At 42.8% G+C, this 21,010-nt stretch overlaps 1 protein-coding gene across 1 annotated transcript in view; it reads left to right on the forward strand.

Annotated features, from left to right (window-relative positions):
• Nucleotides 1-10,613: 10,613 nt before the first annotated feature.
• ZNF644 (zinc finger protein 644) overlaps nt 10,614-21,010 on the forward strand; it is a 74,070-nt gene continuing 63,673 nt past the window's right edge. The window contains exon 1 of the mRNA XM_041483491.1: nt 10,614-10,695. The gene's annotated coding sequence lies outside the window, so the exon portion shown is untranslated. The remainder of the gene's footprint in view (nt 10,696-21,010) is intronic.

The following is a 21,010-nucleotide window of genomic DNA, read 5'->3' on the forward strand; positions in this document are numbered from 1 at the left end:
AAACCTATAATCTTCAAAAATAGTGGGAAAATAAGTATAGTGTTTAAACATGTTGCCAGACATATTTGTGTATAAGGTAAGTTTCAGCATACAGAATACTGCAAATGTATTGTAACATAATTTTCATTGTGTGGTGCATGTCTTGAGCACATTTTAATTATATAGCTTTAATTCCTGTATTTGAAGAATTTTCATGAGGTAAACATTACGCTAATTGTCAAAATAAGAGCAGTTGCAACAAGTCGGACTCTTGTTATTTGGGTGTATTTTTACTTAAATATACCTTCACAGGATAGTTATGTGATGTATAAAAGTTGGTGCTCTTAAAGGCAGTCAGAATAATGATAAAGAATGAACAGAAGTCACCATATGAAACCAGTATACACAAAATATTTGGAATCAGTAATTTTGCAGAGCACAAATGATAACATTCTAATGCATCATTGTGACAGTATCAATGGTACCTCTTCTGAAAGAAAGGGTGTCTTGCATTAGCTCTTTATGCTACCTTGTCTGCATGTCATGTAGATGAGCAAAAGAGTTGTATCATGTCAATTGTTTTACTGCCAGAATCTTTAATTGTATCTCTGAAATGAGATCTGTGAATGCCTGGTTTTTTTCCAAGCTCCTTTGCTTAACAAGGAAATAGAAAGGAAGGCTCTAATCAGGGTAAAATTCTCTTCCTGCAGAGGGCTAGTAACACACTGAATTTTTGGCAGACTTCCATGAGAATTAACTGAGGTACATACAGTGTTTTCAGTGATTAATTTCAGCTTGACTGAAAACAATCAGATAGAAAAAGGGCAGGTGTTTATTGGCTGCCACTGTTCAGCTGAGATAAACCTGGCTTAGCCATGCTTCTGTATTTGTTCTTGAAATCCATGTGACATTAAATTGTATCAGTTTAAGCCTTCACTTTTCTCCCAGTGTTGTAACTCCTGGTCTCCCTGTGCCCCAGATGGGCACATGGGCTGGGATAAGGAGTGACCTCTGTAAGCACCAGGGGCCCTTGGGGCCCTTTTGTTGTAGGTCTGTCTCTAGGCACTGCTTATCACTGTTGCCCTTCCCTCTGGTTGTGAAGAGACTGGAAAATATGTGCTACTGTTGACTTGCAGTCCTGCTCTTAACAGGAGTCCCAGTCCAGACTGTTTATACTAGTTAGGAAGAGTTGTTTCCCAATTTGCTTTAGTGTGCTACCTCCCACTACACTTTGGGGAATGTGCTTTGAGTGGTCCCGAGTCTGTCTTCTTGTGCTTTTAAAATGGATTATTTCCATGTGCCAGGACTTGAGGGGTACATCTAATTGGTGATGTGTGAAAATGTTAACACGTTTTGCAGAAATGCAATAGATGATACTGGGTGGACATACTTCACTTAAAGAAGGTGTATGTCCTTTCAAATATAATAAAATTGCCTAGATATAATAACAAGTAAATTCTTCCTGTGTTGAACATATACTGCATGGAACTACCATGTCTTTTTGACTGGGACTAGATGGCAATTTCTATACTTTAGATAGCTGAGCATAGGGAATAAGGCAAAATATTTTGTTTTGAAGGCTGTAAGGGTATTTTGTTTATATAAAGGAAACAATGTTTCTTTTGTAACTGTGAAACTTCCTATTAAAGGATGCGTATAACTTTCCAAATAAGAAGATGCTTGTAGCTGTAAATGGCTATGATATATTTGCTGTTCCCCCACCCACATAGAGGCAAAACCTATTTATGAGGCTTTATTAAGTGCAAATAATTCCCATGGCTTCTGCACAGAAGAATCAGCTACAGAATATAGTCTGATTTGCATATAAATGACATGACATGATTTCTGCTCAGAAAAATATATTGAAAAATACATATTTCTGCATTGGAAAACTGATATTCACACATATTAAGGTCAGCTTGTGTAACTTGTTTTAAGCTGCTGCATGTTGATACCTGATCACACTTGCGGCTAGATTCAGGATTTATCCTTTGAAATTATGGATTTCTTCTTTTGATCTAATTAAGCTATAATTTAGAGAAACTGATTCCAAAACATTTGTCTCATCAGTTTAAGCATTTAAAAGTACTCAGAATATTCATCAGTACAAGTGGAAAACTCTGAACTTGACACTTTTCCTTATCTCCAGTACTGTGAATTTGTGATGTGAGAGAATTCCTGTTGTTTGAGTGAGACAGAAAAAGGCTGTTAACTTGCTCTAGTCACTTTAATAAATGGTAGGACGTAATGAAAGTAGACACAGAAATATTAGTCTTTTTTTATGCTTTAATCTGTATAATACAATAAGTAATACAGTGAACCTTGCCATTAAACTCTGTATATTTTCACAGATTCTTGCATCCTGCTTTGCCAATACCTTTGATGGTGTTTCTTCAGGCAGCCAAGCCACTCATATGGGACAAGTGTCCACTTACTGAGAGGCTCCTGCTGCTTCTTAGATCCACCCTAAAAAAAAAAAAAAAGAAAGGTGTTGGACAGACAGGCATTAAAAGGTTTAGAAGAGACCTGCCACACCTTGATTTCAAATTCCTGGCTGGCAGAGGTCTTAGTGAGCTGAATGCCATTGCTGGAAGCAATAGGTTCTGTGCTTAGAAAGATTGATTTGCCACAGTGAATGGTCATTAGTTTTGAATGCCTCATGGAGAGCTTGACATTGTCTAGTAAAAAAAAAAGGAAAGTAGTGCTATCTAGAAACTTGGATGTGCAAATCAGAACCTGCTTTTTAGCAATTTCTTTCAGTATATAAAGGCTATTAAATTATCTGACTGAAAATGAGGCAGTACAATTTATTACTATTTTTCCTGGTGTGGACTAATATTTTAGCTGTTTTATTCCAGACTTGTTAGGTTCCTGGGTATAGGAAATACACTTGTGTTATCCCAGAACTCTATCCTTGTGTCTTATGTGTTATGCCTGGAGAAGATTTTTCTGTCTAGTTAGGAATTTCCACTCAAAGAATAGTCACCCAGCAGCTGTATCTTTTATCATGTTCAGTGTCTTCTCAATTATAAAGATTTTAGGCTCTGAGGTCAGTTTGGTTTCTAAAAATTGTACTAACAGATGTAAAAGGTGCATTGACCAAGGCATCAGCACATTATCAAATAATTTTATTTCTTAAGTATGGCAGCAGAAGTGATAAAGAAAGTGTCAGCCATGAAATAGATGTGCTTATCTTGTGATACTCCCAGAGATGCATTTCAGAGACTGGAGGCTTGCTTAGTGAGGAAAATAACCTGTGTTAGGAAGGTAAGAGGTACAAGTGGATGGATCTCCCTCCCTGTCTCCTGGGTGTGATTGTCTCAGACAACCATATTAGCAGAAGCTTAGACACATTCTTAGCTCCTGGAATAGATTTGCTGAAGTGACAGTGCATACTGAGGATGATGGTAAAAAGATGGGCAGTGTATTCTGGAAGAAAATAAAGTTGGCAGCTTGCAATGGAGGAACACAGCTTCAGATAAGCATGTGGTTCAATAGAAATTAGTCTCTGTCCATAGACTTTATAGCAGCCGATCAGACCTGCTCTTTCAGTTCAAGCAGTTAATAATATCTCAGCACTGTAGCTTAAGGGATACAATTTTCAAAATTATTGTAGTGTGGGACCAATAAATTTCAGCACAAAGAAGGCACTATTCCATATAATTTATTTTAGATTTCCATCTAGGGTATGTTCTGACACTCCATATGAAAGTCAAATTGTCCATGTAAAATGGTTTTCAGGTGATAAGTTGACCCCTGGGGTTTTAGCAAAATAATAGGTTCAGAACTCCATCTGACTCTCCAATCTATAAAAGCTAGTTATCAGCTGTTTGAAGGATTTGATAAGAAAGAGAAAAAAGGAGAGAGCTTTTGTAGAGTGACATTTTTCTCATTAATGGGGACAATGTAAGAATCACAAACTCCTTCTGGATTTGGTAGTAAATACTCTGCTGACGTGTTTCAGGAGGTAGTTGTTCTGTGTGAGGAGTGTATGTGTTTAATCCTCCACATGCATATGGAACAAGGAATATTTCTAATAGACATGTACAGCCTGTCAAAAGAAGGATGTTTACTGTGCCATCATCTGGCCATCATTTCTAAATGCATTCCACCACCAGAGTCTACTTTGACAGAAGTTTTGCTGCAGAATGACTGTCTTACAGTGCCTAGAGGCATGGTAGAATATTTAAATGTTGTGCAAAACAAATGGTAACCTGAAAAGAAATGAGGTATTATTTTAAGCTCTCGTCTGAACACTTGTATAGGACCTGCTGTGATTTTTGTTTCTAGTTTTGTTATTTAATTGTATTTTCTTGAGAATACTTAAAAATAGTTCCTATTGTAACTTGTGACTTTACTGTCAGTTTAAGCAGATCCAAAGTTGGGTAGAGGCTTTGTTGCATTTTGTTTTAGTAGATGGGTGTATCTGCATGTTCATGCACTGTTAGTGAGTAACTGGGAAAAGGTGACAGTGAGATAGGACCAGTCATTGTGACAGTAGAGGCAGCTTGCTTAATAAAATGCTAAAAGCATGTTTATGCTTAGTGCATTTGAGTGCCTCTTTGAATTTTGAGAAAAAAAATACCTCCTGCTTTTAAAAAGCAACTGTGCTCAATAAAATATGACTTTATACAGTCTTTGTATATAAAAAAGATTGTCTCAAAGCAAAACCCAAGTCCTCCTCAATTGTTTGTGATGTTCCTGTGTGGGTGGTGGACATTGAGCTCACTGCCGAAGTACTGTTATACTCTGTTGCTGCAACTTTTGCAGGTGTGAGGAAAGCTATACAGAGGGCACCCGTTTGCCTCCTGTGTTCTGGAAGGGGCAGACATCTCCTCCTGTGAGAGGAACTGAGCAATGCTCAGGAGTGAAGACACCTCATGCTCCCAAGTGGGTAGAGAAGGGAAATGTAGTGATCTGAGATCTTGTAGGCGGTGTTGTGGAGGAGCTGGGATTTTGCCTGTGGGACAGAGCAAGCTTTAGAAGTGACAGGAGAAGGGTAAGTTTCCTAGAGGAGGTGTCTGTGCCACCTCTGTGAACCATTTCAGAAATTTTCAGATTGGAAGGAGAACTGAAAAGAAAAATTTGCCCTGCAGTGACACAATGGAAACATTACTTTTAATGGAAACATTAATTTTTTATTAATTCTAGCTCTCCAATAGATCAGACTTGTCATGATTTAAAGTACAATTCTATCCTCCCATTCCAGTAACATTTGCTTATAAATCTGAATTGTGTCTGTGCTTATCAAACAGAAAAACATCTACCTAAACACAATGGCTAGTTTGGGGTCCTTGTGGACAGGATGAAAAAGAGCTAACTGCTCTTACACATTACCTCTTCCTGGTTTTTTTTGGTTGGTTTTAGCTTTATAGAGATAAATGGGTGTTAGTCCTGCAAGCAGGTAAGTTATAACAGATGTGGGACAGGCTGGCTCCCTCTCTTGAACAAACTCCTGCTCGTTCAGGTATATATAAGCAGCACTGAGATCTACTGGAGTGTGCTCAAAAGCAAAGCATCTGTTGCATTCTTAAAGTGCTTTTCTTCTGGAAGAGCAGATCTGAGAACCAGAATTTATGAATAACTGACTTCTGCTATTGACTGGATTTAATCTGCATTAACACTTTCCAAAGTAGCTATATATTTTCCCCTGGGTTGTTTGTCACTCTGAGGCTGATTTGAAAATATGTCACCAAATTTCAAGTTTTCAGGTGTTAGTGCTGAAACATTACCCCTCCACTGAGATAATTATCATGTGTATTTGTGGCCCTAGTTAATTGTAGGCCTCACCTTTTGCTTACTTAAGCCCTGTGAGAAATTATTTCCTTTCCTGGAATGGGATGATGCACAGAAGGAAGTAAAGTACTTTATCTGCATTCTTCCATACCCCTAATATTGGGAAACGCTGGACTGATATGGTGTCAGGTGGTGTAGCTGGGTGAGTATTCACTGAAAAATCTGTGAGTGCAGCCATAGGTAGAGTTGGTGTCAGACATGAAAACATCATGATCCAGCCCTGGAAGGAGAGTCCCAGAGCTCTGCATCAGGGAGGGAACACAGGGAGGCCACATGCCCAGCATCAGCCCCCTCCAGGACAGGGACAACAATCCATTACCCCAACAGCATAAGTTTACTAAAGAAGCATTGGATAGATGTGGTTTTATAAAAAAGTCTCTCCCATAACTTTTAAAGCAGGAGTGGGATATCTGTTCTAAGACTTTGAATTGAGGACATAGCATGACTAAAAAGCAAAACAGGAGAAAAACTAGTGGACAAAGTATTGTCTCCTTCAGAGGCACAGCTTTAGGAACCACCTGCTTCTTACATGAAGCACTGAGGCTTCGAGGGTAATGATGAGTTTGGGGTAAGACCCACCTTCATGCCTGTATTTTGCCTTTTCTCCCCTGTAGGCAAAATTTATGCAGATGCCATTTTGTCTACTGCTTGTCTACTGCTATACAAGGTTGTGCTCCCCTGTAGGCAAAATTTATGCAGATGCCATTTTGTCTACTGCTATACAAGGTTGTGTTGACTGGCCAGATACTTTTGGAAGTATGACTGGAATGTGCTTGTGAAGACATGGAAACCTTATCAGTAATGAAAATAGTCACTGAGTGTAAATCTGTGTTCTGTCAGAAAAGCTAGTTGATGCTGTGGAGCTCCACTCTTGCCCTGTGCCACTCAGCTGTTGTACCAGGCCAGCTGTTTTGTAAGGCTGTTATGTGAATTATCTTTGAGAAGCCGGTCTCTCATCTCTTGTCAATGCTGTTAGTGCCAGAAGAAACTGCATGTGTACAAAGAGCAAAGCAGACTCAAATGTTACCTTCCACGGTTGCATTTCACTCATCCTTGAATTGGAAAGTAGCCTTTGTTTCATGTATGTGGCACGTGAGCTACATAATGTTAATGAAACAGAGATCCTAAATCCTGCTTAGAATTGTCATTGGCAGCTATTAATGTATTTTCAATAGTATTTTTTATTTGGAGCTTAGTCATAACTCACCAAGATGTAGTTCTGCTTGTTAGCTATAGAGGTGGTTGAAAGGGCTTGGGATACTCGAAGATTTCATCCCAGCTTCATAGCATTCCTCATTGCCTTGAAATTGTGCTAGACTTTGTATCTGTAGTGAAAGAACTAAAAATAGAGCAGCACTAAATTGACATTTCCACTTCTTGTGTGAATGGAATGGGAAATGAGAAGCTCTTTGTCACCAAGTGGAATGGGTAATATAATTCCAAGTACTGGCTGCCATTTGTAAACAGTTATGCCTTTCTTGCAGACCCTGACAAGAGATTTCAGATCATATTTCTTTAAAAAGGTCATTGAGGAATACAACCCCCAGGATGCACCGCACACTAAGTGTGTTGATGTCTTTCACGCGGGGCTCACATCGGACATTTCCCGTCCGTTACGGCGCTCACAATCGCCGGCCTGAGGCGCGTTGAGGAATAGCCCATCCGCCGTGCAGGAACCGTGCGTGAACGAGCCCTCGGTCACTGCGCACCCGCGGGAGCTCCGCGCCCCCGGGCAGCGCGGGGAGCACAGTGGGGGGCGCTGGCTCCGTGCCCGCTCCTTGCAGCCCGCGGGCCGTGCGGGACGGAGGCCATGGCCTCGCTGGCCGTGCCGGGGGCGGCCCGGGACGGCCGGGGTTGCCGCCCACGGGGCGCCGCCCTCCGGGTGCTTTAGCCGGTGGCACTCGCTTGTCACCGTGCACTCCCCCTCGGTGCTGGCACCAGGAGCAGGGAGAGACCGAGGTATGGCACAGCTTGTGCTGTAAGGCACCCCATGGTGTGTTCCACGGTGCTTGTCCAGAGGGCTCTCGCGTCTCGGCACTGCTGGGTAGGTGGCACACAGACCTGCGGGCAGGGACGGCGGGAGGGACCCGGCCGCCACCGCCGCCCACCCGCGCCCTGGAGGGACCTGGTGGCAGGGCACGCAGCTGGCCTTGCTCGGGCAGGTGTTTCCGGACGTAAAGGGAGCCCTAAATACTGAACACCCATGCAAAAATGTAAGCTAAAAGCGAGGGCGCCGACTATACCGTAGCACCGGCAAGAGCTGTAGTCTTAAATTGAGAGAGGCCTACGTAAGATGGCCAGTTTTGTGGGCTTGCAGTGTATTCTAACCAGTTGATTAAATGGTTAACAAGGGACTGATGTGCTGCTGAGGGAAAGTGATGTACCATCCTTTCGGGATTTTTCCAAACGAGGGAGTCGTGTGACCCACTTGAGCACTGCAGTTCCCTCCTCCCTCTTACTTTGTGACTCTCGGGTGACAACTGGGCCAGCCAGAGCGGACGGCCGAGCCGGGGCACCATTTCCAGCCGCTGCTGCGTGGAGCGCCTCGGTGTGCAGTTCCTCTGCACCGTTACCCTTCCTGTGGGAAGGAAAGGAAAGAAAAGAGCCTTTTCCTTAGTGCCGAAATAGGTTATGGGGTAGTTTTTGCCTGAAAATTTATTTTCTCCTGCAAAGTGCGTGCCCGGAGCAGCTGTTGCGCTGACCTCCCTTCCCTGTGAGCGAGGTCCCCGCCGCATGCGGGTAGGGGAAGGGAGCAGTGGCAAGACCTGGCTTGGCTCTGCGGCCTTGCTGAGTTTGGCTCCGCAAACGGGACCCAAGAGGCCGGCGGTGCCTCTGGGACTGGGGAAGGCTTGGGTGTGCCTGTGGTCGGAGCGGGGCTGCACACAGATCCTTCCCTACAGAAAAGTTTTTGTCACGGGCTGGTATCTGGCTTCACATTCCTTCCCAGAGCTCTCTGGATGTTAACTTTCAAAAGGGAGGTCTCCCTTGTGGATTTATGTCAGTGATTTTGGGTTTTAAACTATTCATGCATGAAAAATGACTTAGGAGCTGTATACTCCCATGTATGAATAATGACTACATGGGAACACAGATTACAGCAGTTTTGCACTGAGACTGCTGCAGTTTACATGCTCTCTTTGGGAACATTATGAAACGTTTTTAAATGCTGGTTCATGTTAATGCGTTGATTTCAATCAGTCTCTTTTTGTCCCTTTTGGATTTGTTCAACTTAACAGCTAGCTTGTTTCATGTTTGCTCTAAGATATGCTTAGCAAATTAGGCAAATAAAAAAATGCATGCAAAAATATGGGGCTATGCACATGTATCAGGTTTTTTATTTATTAATAGACTTCAATTTCCATATGATAGTCTGCCTTTTTTTTTTAAACTTTGGCTCAATGGATAGTTTATGCCAATTACACGTAGTTTAACAGCTTTGAAATCTGTTTTTGCTTTTCTAATGCATGAAGACATTGATTCTGTTTCAGGTTTTAATTAAACTCTACACTGACTTTAAATTCTATTGTCCTTTTCATTTAAATAGGATTTTTGTTAGATCTTTAACAAGACCTCAGTGGGGTAATAAATCTAAGCAATTGTCCTTATTAGGAGTAGATTATCCTCAAGAGATGGAAAGTCACAGAAGTAACTAAAACCATTTGCAGATACTGAACTAAGGCTTTTTCTTCCTAAACATTAAACAGACTTGAAAATTACTTGCTTGGGCACTCAAATTAAATTAAATGATATTTTGTTTATTTTTCACATTTTCAGTGTAGGCTATTTGCATTGACTTAAAATTTGCGTTTCATTGAGTAAGATTCACTCCTGAATAAGGATCCTTACTTTTCAGTATACAAGCTGTAATTGAAGCTCAATATATCCTGCCATTCCTTTTGTTATTAACCCTTGCAGTGCTTCTAATGCAGAGGACCTGCTGACACAGTGAGTGCATTCTTAGTTAATTGGGTTTTTTTTTTTGCCATAGAGATGAGTCTTGGCTGAAGAATTGGTCTTGTGTTTGTCCCACACCCCAGCCAAGGAGAACTGTGGAGTATACAGGAGTGTAGAGCTTGTGCAGAGATCTCTTATGCTGGATTAAAAACAGGTTCTTGGAGAAAACTTGTCACAGACTCAACAGTTCTGTCTAGGTTTGACCCTTACTGTGTTTACATACTGCTAGGAGGTGAAAGGGGATATAACTCATGGTTTTCTTTTTTCTAGCTGTTTGCTTCATTCGATGGTATTCTCTGTTCTGCAGGTGCTCCAGGTTTGCTTTGTTCCTGGCTTTAGTCATCAGTTGACTTCTGACGGGACAAGGCCTCCTTTATACGCACAGTCAAATCCTGAATAGCTCCCCAGTGTTTAATTCCCAACTTCATTATACACATTGTGGTGCAGTTTCTTTAAGCATTCAGTTGTGCGGAAGCTCCCTTTTGGGGGACACACATTCCTAGGACTTAAGTCCTACAAACCAACGAGCAAAGGCAGGGATGTTGTTCCGGGACATTCTCCCAGTGAGCCCTGCCGAGCCAGCGGCGTTTCCCCGCTGGCCGCAGTCGCTGCTCTGGCCAGGCCACTGCCCTCCGCGGGGGCGCCGCAGGGAGCGGGGCTGAGGGGACCGGCAGAGGGGCCACGGCCGCAGGAACCGGGGCTGAGGGGACCGGCTGAGGGGCCACGGCCGCAGGAAGCGGGGCTGAGGAGACCGGCAGAGGGGCCACGGCCGCAGGAAGCGGGGCTGAGGAGACCGGCAGAGGGACCGGCCTCAGGGACGCGGCCGCAGGAAGCGGGGCTGCGGGGACACGGCCGCACGTGACGCGCCCACGTCCGCCTCCGCCGGGAAGGAGCCCGCAGCTCTGCACGGCTGATGAGGACCAGCCCCTCTTGGTTGTTGCAGCTCTACCGGCTCTCAGCCAGCAGGTATTTAATGTCTCGGAGCCGTCCTGTCCGTGGGCTCCTCTGCCCTTGTCCTGGAGGCCGGGGTCTCTGCAGAGCCAGGTCCTGTCAGCCTCCAGGCTGCTGCTCCCCTCATGGCATCTGCTGTGTTTCTCTACTAAGAGACTTCACCTCAAACCTTCTCGTCTTCTAAGTGATACTCTAGTGATACTTTGGGGCAGAACGAATTATGTTAGAGGAACACAGCTCATAAATATTAATTTCTAATTAGTCTCTATTTGCTGCATATTCTAGGCAGCATTACAGGTTTTGAGCCTTCATCTGCCACTTTCCATATCGCTCAAATAGCAGGGATTTTAGCATGGTAAATCACAGAGGAAGGTGGAAAACCTGATGCAAAATGAGATAATGTACTTCTTCATTATTATGGCTCTTCTGTGCCCTAATAGAAAACTTTAAAACATGGAAGGTGCTGACAGCAGGTAAGTCACCTAGTTCCTGCTCTAAAAGCCTGGGGAAGGTGGAGGAAGAGAATGTACACCCTGGTTTTTAGGCTCAGATTGCAGCTCACCCTTCCTTCTGAAGCAGTGCACTGGAGGAAGTGTGGCAAACCTTGGTTGAGTCCTGCAACTTATTATATGACTCAGTGCACAAAATTATGAGCGCTAAGAGTGCTCAGCCTTTGGGACAGAGTCTGGGGAATTAAGAGGTTCTTCATCCTACCTTGCATGGCAATTAGACCTGATATAGGCAATGCCATATTCGGACAAATTCCACAGGGCATAGTTTTGCTCTGGATTATTACCAGGATGTGGGATTTTCCCTCTGTTTTCCCCAGCAGCAGGGCCAGGAGTCTGTGGCTCTGCAGGGTGAGATTGAGAGGGCCCAGCTCTGTCCCTCACTAAGAGATTTGTCTTATCTCCCCGTGTCCCCTCCACCTGTTTCCAGGGATGCATGCTGTAGTCAGAGGCAAGTGCTGTGACTCTGCCTGCAGTATTAAAGTGATGTGTCTACAAGAAATGCAAGGCTAGCTAAATGGACTTCCAGTGCTTGCTGATGTGCAGTGAAAAGAATCCCGTCTTGCCTTGCGCTCTGCAGCAATGTGTGTTGCTTTCCAGTGCCAAGTATATGCCGCAGCATCAGATGTGGGGAGCTGCTGTTTGCACGTGTGCCATGCGGTGAGCTAGCAGCATTCCCCCTGTTCCAGCAGCCTCCCTGGAGGGCAGCAGGCTGCTTGAAAGGTCAGCGGGGTACCTGTGCATCACAGGTGTGAAAAGCTGCCCTCTTTAGGCCCTGAGGCAGCAACCTGCTTTCACTTTGTGAAGCCGAGCAGAAAAGCTGGGGGTCCCACAGTGGCAGGTATCCCTGAGCACAAGACAAGGCAGCATGAGGGCATAAGAAATCCAGTTTGCTTCTCAGCATGAGTGGATGGGGTTTGGGTGGGAAGGTAATGGGAATGCTCAATGTTTGCTGCTAACATTTACTAAAATGACAGCAAATCCCGTCTGTATTAATGTTTAGCTTTTGAGACACAGTAGAATTTTACTTTGTTAAAGAAGGTAGGAAGCCTGGAAGTAGCTCTTTAATCTTCCAACTGGAAAATACAATTTTGAAATCCATTCTCTTAGGAGTGGAATAATCAAACAGAGTGGTAATGGATGTTAAACCTACTCTGAATGTTATTTAAAGGATTTCTCAGGTGGAAACAAAAGTTCATAGGATGATGGCAGGCTCAAATGGACATCACCTTTACTTACAGTTGTCCACATGAAGAAGAGAGGTCGATCAGCATGTGATTGTTTAGGAATTATTAAATGTTATTACGTGATTCTTAAATACTTCAATTTGCTCTTTGTTCCAGCAAAAGGCTGTTGGAACTGTATCCACATGTTTTTACAAGCACAGCTCTATGCATGAGAACTTCACCACAAAGGGTGTACAGTGTCCTGCATGTGCAGAAGTCTTCAACACTGAGGAGAAAAAACCTGTTAGTCTTTTCCCTCCTACTGCTGACCTGTTCCTCTTGGCACATTTTTGATCTCCCTTGGTCAGTCTGTGCCTGATACCTTGTATACATGTCTTCTTCTTCCCCACACTGTAATGGTCTCCTGTTTTTCCCAAATGTTGTTACATTTCTTTTCTCCTTCCTCTGTTTTTCATTTCTCTTTCCCATTTGCAATGCATCTGCTGTCTCTGTTGTTTTTCACTTCTAATTTAATACCACCAGTGAATTTGTGTCTCTCTGCAGATCATTAAAAAGGAGCTATGTGGGATTACCTGTAAAAGAAAACACAGCATTCCCAAGACAGTTTACAAACTGGTGTGTGTCAATGCTCTGTTTTGGAACTTTCAGCTTTGTTTAGTTTTTTTATCAGATGCAGAGTGATCTCTGGATCTCTTGTTTGCCACTCCAGCATGAGAATACAAGGAACAAATTCAAGAGTTGCAGGACTTGAAAGGACCTGTGCAGCCCTAGGAAAAGGGCAGTTTCCTGTGTAAAGCAGAGCAAAAAAAAATCCCTGTCCAGTCACAAAACTAGTCTGTCCTCAGCCTGTGGGCAGATTACAGGAGTCCTTTCCTCCTTTTTACTCTCTGAACAGGCTGTTTCAACTCACCATTGTGATCAGTGGCTGGCAAGCTGGCAGAAATGGATGTGTGCCTGAAATTCCACCATGTAGTGAAGGGCCACACCTGTGGTGAGAGAGGAGTTCTGCTCCTCTGGGAAGCCAGGAGTCATGTGATTGCTTTAATCCAGCACAAATCTCTGTGGCTGATGCAGCCAAAAGAAGCATTTGTTTTCTGTGGTGGGTGGCAGAGTTGGATGAAGGAACAAATCCAACTGTGAGCTACCATGTTGCCTCATGAGGCCGACCTGAATGCCGGCATTGGCACAACGGAGGGAGTTTTTGGGGCAGGAAGCGAAGACAAGCAATGTCACCACATGGTCAGTGGAGAGAGAGGCTCTTGGAGCATGAGTCTCTTCCCAGTGCCTGGTTTTAGGATGTGGATGGCACTGCTGTGCCTGTGAGGTCTGTACGTGCCAGCTGATGCCCAGGGTAAATCTGTGCCCCGGTGTTACAGCAGCATTGGACTCACCTATCCCTTCATTTTGCTTGTGCTTCCTGCTGGAGTGCTTCACCAGGAAAACTCACATTCTCAGCCCTGTTAGGGAGGACAGGATGGGCTTATAGGTGAGCTCTGTCTGGGTTGAAGGATGGCCTTGGGCAGCAGCAGGGTTTCTGAAAGCCCCTGTAGGCTGCATCTCCTGGCACAGACTCCCTGCTACCCTTGGTCCTCCTCGGCTGTAGTGCAGGAGGCAGCCAGCATTGCCTGGGTGGTAGTTTTAACTCTTTGTTACCTAAAATTCACAGTTTCAAAGTAACACAGCAGTTAATAAACCACAGGCCCCTTTGTCCAGTCACATCCCTCATGTTGCCCGTGCCACCAGTGTTAATAATATTGTGCATAATTTCCTGAGCACAGACTGGGAGTTGGGGAGTGTGAGGTGTGCCTTAAGGGGCTGGTAGCAGCAGTGAGTGTTTGAGGCTGTATGATACCCACTGGTGTGCGTGAACTTGCTGTCAGGGAACTGTTTAGATAGTGCTTAGCATTGGTCGGTGGCAGGACTGTAAACTGAAGCAAATAGCTTTGTCCTGATTACATTTTCCAGAAGGGGTGATGCAGAAGAAAATTGAGTTAAAAATTAGCTTTGAAATTAGCTGAAAGTTTTTTACCAACCACGCAGGACTTTGAAACATCTGACATTAACAAAATAACCTATTTGAAGCAATAGTAAACTGCCATCTGCTGGTAGAAAAATAATGCACATAATGAACATGCAGACTTAGGAAGTGATAATTCTTTTGTGTTTGACATGCTGCAGTCAAATATGTACATGACATGGAAGCTGCATATATTTATTTAACGGGTAGTTTTCATCTCTATTTGCATTTTCATATAGAATATGCTAAACAGATGCCTATAATATAACTAACTTTAATGACAAGCACAGAAAACAAGACAATAAGAATAAAGAATGAGGACTAATAAAAGCAGATGAGCGATCAGGATGATGACAGGCTCCAAATGTGTCCTATTTACATTGCTAATAATGAATCACAAGCACTTCCTTTTATTGTTTCCCCCTGTCTTAGACCCTCCTGTATGACCAGAATTGTAGCACTGAGAAACGTTTCCTGGCATCTTCATTTTGATTTGTGTGTGTGTGGATGTGGTTCCTTACACAAGCCTGTAAATAGGAACTGGGTCTTTAATTGTTCCTGATTTAAGTAGGTCATCTTCTCCAATACACAGATCTCTTGTCTTCTGGTAAGCCAGGTCAGCTGTTGAAAAGGATATGGAAAATACTACACAAATATGACCAGAGAAAATGATTTCACAAAGGACCACTCCCAAATTATATGGCATTACAGAACCAGTTTCCATAAATCACCAGCATGATGAGTACACTGCAGGGGAGAGACTATCAGATTTCATGTTTGTATAGTGTGTACCAAGTGGGTGTGCTGAGCATTACTGTGTCCCTAAGGTGCTGCTGCACTATAAATAGCAGTGTTAGCGTGAATTACCTCCAGTGCAAACATCAGGCCACTTGCCCTTTTCATATGCATGCAGTTTTGTTTTATGATTGGGATTATTCCAAACACAGCCTATTGTTTTAGCAAACTGATCTTCTCATAGGAAATATTTTAAATGGGCAAAGAAAAAAATAGGTCAGTTCTTCCTTTGAAATCAGAGAGAAGTGTGTATTTGTAATATTTCCCAGGCTTATTTCCTTGGAACAGGTTTGGCAGGTATGAGAGGAAGTTAAAGATTTATTTTTGGTGCTATGTACCAGATGTCATACCTGCTCTTCTGAGACAGCTGCTTTTATCTCCAACAGTACCTGCTCTAGTAGCAATGAAAAAGTGACTTGAATCCCATTTAAAGCATGTAGTGTGCACTGTTCTTGTGCCACTAAAGGAAAGGGAAGGCTTGTTTGGGAGACTCCAGGCAGAGTCCTTATGCGTCATTCTAAAGCAAACATGTTTGCATCCCTCTCAGCAGTGTTTTTGCCTCCTTGAAGATGTGGTGAATTAATATGCCCAACTCCAGGGCTTGAGACCCCAGCAGACACTGAAGGGCTACAAAGATGTCCAATTTGAAGTGCTGTTTTATTTATGAGATCTCAACATTTATGGCTCATTTTGTAGCATCCAGGTGGTTCTTTCTAAAGGACTATTTCTGGGGAATTTCTGCGTGCTGTGCACACTCCACTCACATTGGCCTTAATCAAATGCTGTTCAGTGTCTCCTGAAAAGAGCCCTGCTTGGTGGCAGAGTAACATTAATACCGTAGGGCCAAATTCTCAGCTCAGGTAAACACCACAGCTTTTTCTGACTTGTAATCTGTGGAGGATTTAGCCTCGGTGCATGGTCACAGAGGCAGACAGCTTGCTCTGGGTCCTGTTTACTGAAATGCTCCAATAGCAACATAACATGATCAGATGGGAGCAGCCAGGGGAACAGTGGTGCCCATGGATACCTGTTAACAGGTGGGAGCTGAAGTACACAGTTACCATCAAAGACACCACTGTCCTCTGCTTTGTTCTGGAGTCTCCCTGCCAACAGGACTTTGCCTTCCAGCTGAAGAGTGACTGATGGTTGAAATAGCAGTCCCAGTTTATTTCAGGTATGCCACTGACCCACATGACCCATAGGAAGGATAAGGTAAAAGGCAATCAAAGCAGCATGTTCCTGTAGGCTCTAAGGGCTGTAAAAATGGAAACATGGGAAACAAGCTCATAGATATATGAAATGAGGATGAGGGTTCACTGTTACCTGCTATAGGCTAAATCAGGAGTTGAGTGAGACTGATATTTGAGCCAGCAAGAGAAAGGAGATGAGTAAGAAATGATCAAAAGATAAAGCTGGTATTTCCTTCATGTTATGCTAGAATCACACTGTTCAAAAAGGCTCCCGAACCATGGAGAGCTGGGGCAGGCAAGGGCGAAGAGGTGGGTTATGGTGATGGAAGGGTATTGTCATTACATAAATTGGAGCATTTCAAGTCTGTTTAACTGTTTGGTGCCATATCCTGTTAGTCTTTTCTGAGCTTACTTTGCAGTGGAATGGGGGAAGCTGTGCTGATTGCACAACTGGTTGTTTGGCTGTTTCTTTTCTCTGTGTTTCTGACAAACTAAGCACTGTGTCCTGCCTGTGCTATGTTCAAGGTTTGGCAAAGGCCTTTTGATGGGTTTGCCATCCTTTTGCCCAGCACTTAATCTTGCTTCCTTTTACTAGTATGGCTTCTATACCAAAATGCAGTGATCAGACTGAGTAATAATAAAGCTGCTAATGATTTATCAAGGAGCAGGAAAGCCCTTAGTCAGGGGGCAGTTTCTAGCAAAGTGTAGCTCTCAAGATGAATTGAGGTCCTTGTCTTTGCAAGGATTACTGCATGGTGGATGCAAAAATGATAACCTAGCAGTTGTGTTGTTCAGAAAGCAATAAAACACTCACTTCAAAAATCAAGGAGCGTGAAATAGATACTATTTTACTGGGGCAGGAAGGGGGGAACACTAGGAGAATCATGAAATGGCTGCATATTGTTAATTTCTGTGGATAAAGTGGCATTTGGAGACCTCTGGTATATATTTGAAATAAGCAATGAAATAAGGTTCATGTGCTATATACTTGTCAAAGCCAGGCATGGGGGCACATGGAGATGCTCTCCTTTCACACTGTCTGCTGATTGGAATTGGGCCCATGAAGAAGCCAGGTGATTAATGTGCAGGGGTTTATTTTTTCTGAACTCTGTTTCAGAGCAATAGCCTGTGGCTCATTAAGCAGGGAAGATTTGATTGCAAGTGTGAAGGGCAGCACACAAAGATTCTCCACACATCTCTTGTTTGAGCCTTAGAGGGTAGGAAAATGAAATATTGGAGAAGTTTGTTCTGTGCTGGGGCAGAACCACTGCTTCTTGAAGAGCAGTGTACTGTTAGAAAATGTGTATGTATTTGAGTCAACCAGGATAAAATTTAAAGCCACAATGCTCTTGTAAGGTGATAGTGGACACTTGGTACTAGCCCACAAACACACAGCTGCCACTTCAGCTGATCTGCTGTGAGAATCATGCTCTTCTTAAATCTGGTGCTCCATTTCTTTGGTGATGACACCTTGCTCTTGCTGTGTTCTTTCCACCCATACTGTTTTGTACTCTGGCATCTAATGCTGAAAAGGCAAATGAGGCTGCTGAGTCCAACTGCCTCAACAGAAACGCAACAGGGGAATTGAATACTCAGTCTGAAAGATTTTGCAATGTTAAGAATCTTAAGGGGATTATTTTGCAATCATTAGCCACCATTTATCGTCTGTGTTGTACCTGTTTGTAAAATTAATTTCATCAGTTGAAATATTTGAAAACATGTTGATTTAGGAAAAATATTTTTCTGGCAGTACGGTGTTATGTGAGCATTCATTTATTAACCCTAGTAACTTCCTTGAGAAATAGGGAAGTATTTCAACATTGTTTTTACAGACTGGGATACGTAAGGCTCAGATGTATAGATTTAGATCTGTATGTTTTAGTGTCTGCTGAGTAGTATTTGGCCTTGCTTACTTCCACTCCAGTCTCCTCACCTGAACTCCTGGTCATGGAGCAGCTGTGTCCTATGCATCTCCTAGCACCTCTCTGGTTGCAGCCTGTGAGCAAGTCTGTGCTGGGAGGGAGGTTAGCAGTGAGGATGGGTTATTGTGGAAGAGGGGAAAGGAAGATAAGCGAATGACTGTCTTACTTCAGGCTCTAAGAATGATGTACCAAGCTCCCATTTTGAACATGGGAACCGGGGAAGGAGAGCGGCTGCACGGGAAGGAACAGACTGAGGCTCTGTGTTTCCATTCCCAGACATCCAGATCAGACAAGAGAAGACAATGAACCAATATTGGGAACACAGACAAAATCATGGGCCCACTAATAATTTACTGGCTCCAGGAACAGGAGAATGTTGTAAACTGTAATTATGACAGACAACAAGGTCATTGGAAACAGCAGTACCCAGGATAACAAAACAAAACAAGCCTCCCAAAAAGATTTCACAGTCCTATGGTGCAATATTTCCATGCTCAATGGGCTGCTCTAAATGTAACTGTTATTAGATATTTACCAATGATCTGAACTTAAAGTGTGCTGTGGAATGCAGTGACAATGGGGAAGGATTGAGAATACTTGTTAGAAGGGGCAGCAAGAAAGTTTCGAGGGTTTCTGTCTTTGCTTTCTTCTGAACCTGTTTTGATTTGGGTTTTTCTTTTTCCTTTATTTTTCTTATCTTTTTTTTTGCTATAAAGTTCTACTATAAACAATTAGAGGAAATTTAGCAATAATATTGTCTGTGGAGGCTAGGAAAGTAAGAATACATTCTACATCGCTGTTTTCCTTTGTTTGTCTTTTTTATCTTGTTTATCTTTGATCAGCTGCAGATGAAATAACCAGCTAACTGATTTCCCATACAGGGCTGCCACTCTTGCTGATGAAACTGTGCTGACATGGGAGTATGCTCTGTAGCAGTCTAGCAGTATCCATTTCTTATTCCAATACACTGACAGGTCATTCAGGGAGACAAAAAACGCTGTTCTAAAGTGGAAAAGAAACTGCAATTTCAATTTTGTTTTGATTTGAAATTTTCCAGCTACCTATCAAGACCAAATCCTTGAACTATTTACTTAGAGTAACTGAAATACCCCTATTTGATATAGTGGATATGCAAGATTTAGCCATTAAAGAGTTGGGGTAAAGTTAAAATCCCCTTCAATAATAACTAAAGTCGGAGAAAATCTTTCAAGAAAATTAAACACTTGATCAAAAAGAGAGAAGGGTTATTGTCGAGAGCATAAAGATTAAACAGGAGAGTTGTCTCAGAGAATAACCATCAATGATAAGTAGCAGGCAGTTAATAATATCCCCTCAGGGATCTTCTTTTACTCATGTAGGTTTTTGGACAAATACAATATTACATTTCTTATAGTTAAAGTGTGAGGGAGCTTCATGTCATTCTAGAGCAGCAGTGGAATAAGGACAACTGGAATGGTAGGAGGGGTGACCCAGAAGCTGAAACAGCAGGAAATCTGTGACAGATTTTTCACATAACTCTCTTTTTGACCCGCAGATTCTGAGATCTTTTCTCAGTCTCCCTGACATGCCTATTTTTTCATATCCACAGCACTGTATTAGTGCTGAGGTTTTATATGGTACTGGCCCTCAATATGGAAAAGAAGGAGAGACCAAGTAAATGAACTAGTGTGATTCCATGTTGTAATTAAGAGCTGGTTTAAAGCTTGATCATGCCGATGGTTGAATTGGCAGAACTAAAGGCATCGTGACCTGTAGACAAGGGAAGGCACACAGGGTGGAAAGGGTGGGGGCAGAAGGGTCTGGAGAACCTCTGAAGCCAGCTCTGCAGCTGGAGAAACTGTAACATGAAACAACTCCCTTGATCTCTCATTTTTCTTCCCTTATTCTCTCCGCCTATGTAATTGCAATAATAAATCTTTTTTGTTCGTTAACCATCTTGTGGCCATTGCAAACATTTAAGAATTAATGCAGTTCTCACACATGATGCACATGTTCTTCATGTCCCCTTGTGTCCCTCCATTTATTCATTTATCATGTACACACAAAACTCCCATAAAATATTAATCTGAAATACAAATCTCTCTTTGCATCCTGGGAGCATTTGCATATAGTAATGTTAACGAGAGTATTAATTCTGCATGCACAGTCTGTGGACTGCAGACAGGGCCAAATCTCTCTCGGCAACTGTGCTGAAATCAGTGACAAATCAGGAAACATTATTTTCATATTAAAAATGCTGAGTGGAAAGTGACAGTTTCCTAGAACCAAAATGTTGTTCTTAAAAGTCAAACAAGAATATTTGAAGCCTTATTCTCAAATGTTCCTTCTAAGAATTCCTTTGTAAAAGGAATTTGATATTGCTCCATGTTTCTACCCAATGGTTCCTAATAAATTGCTACAGTCTAGAAAAAGGAGGATTTAATTTTTTTAACAGTGCTGTAGTTCATGGGAATCTGAACATTTATTTTGCTTTTCTTTTCTGTTGGGAACATCAGAAGTAGCTATACTTCTTCCAGTTGGGGAATGACATGCAGTTGCAGATGGACCAAAAATAATTCTGTTGGGCTGGAGAGAGGATAATTTGCTCTAGGATAACAAAAAGTGAAAACTGTCTGAGCAGGCATTTGATGAAATGGAAATAGCAGGAGGATCTCCTGTGGTGGAAGAAATCTTTGCACCTCACTCCTGGCTGTGAGCACAGGTGGGGTTG

The sequence above is a fragment of the Pyrgilauda ruficollis genome, unplaced genomic scaffold, assembly GCF_017590135.1.
Source record: "Pyrgilauda ruficollis isolate IOZ18807 unplaced genomic scaffold, ASM1759013v1 scaffold6, whole genome shotgun sequence".
In the NCBI taxonomy this organism is placed as follows: domain Eukaryota; kingdom Metazoa; phylum Chordata; class Aves; order Passeriformes; family Passeridae; genus Pyrgilauda; species Pyrgilauda ruficollis.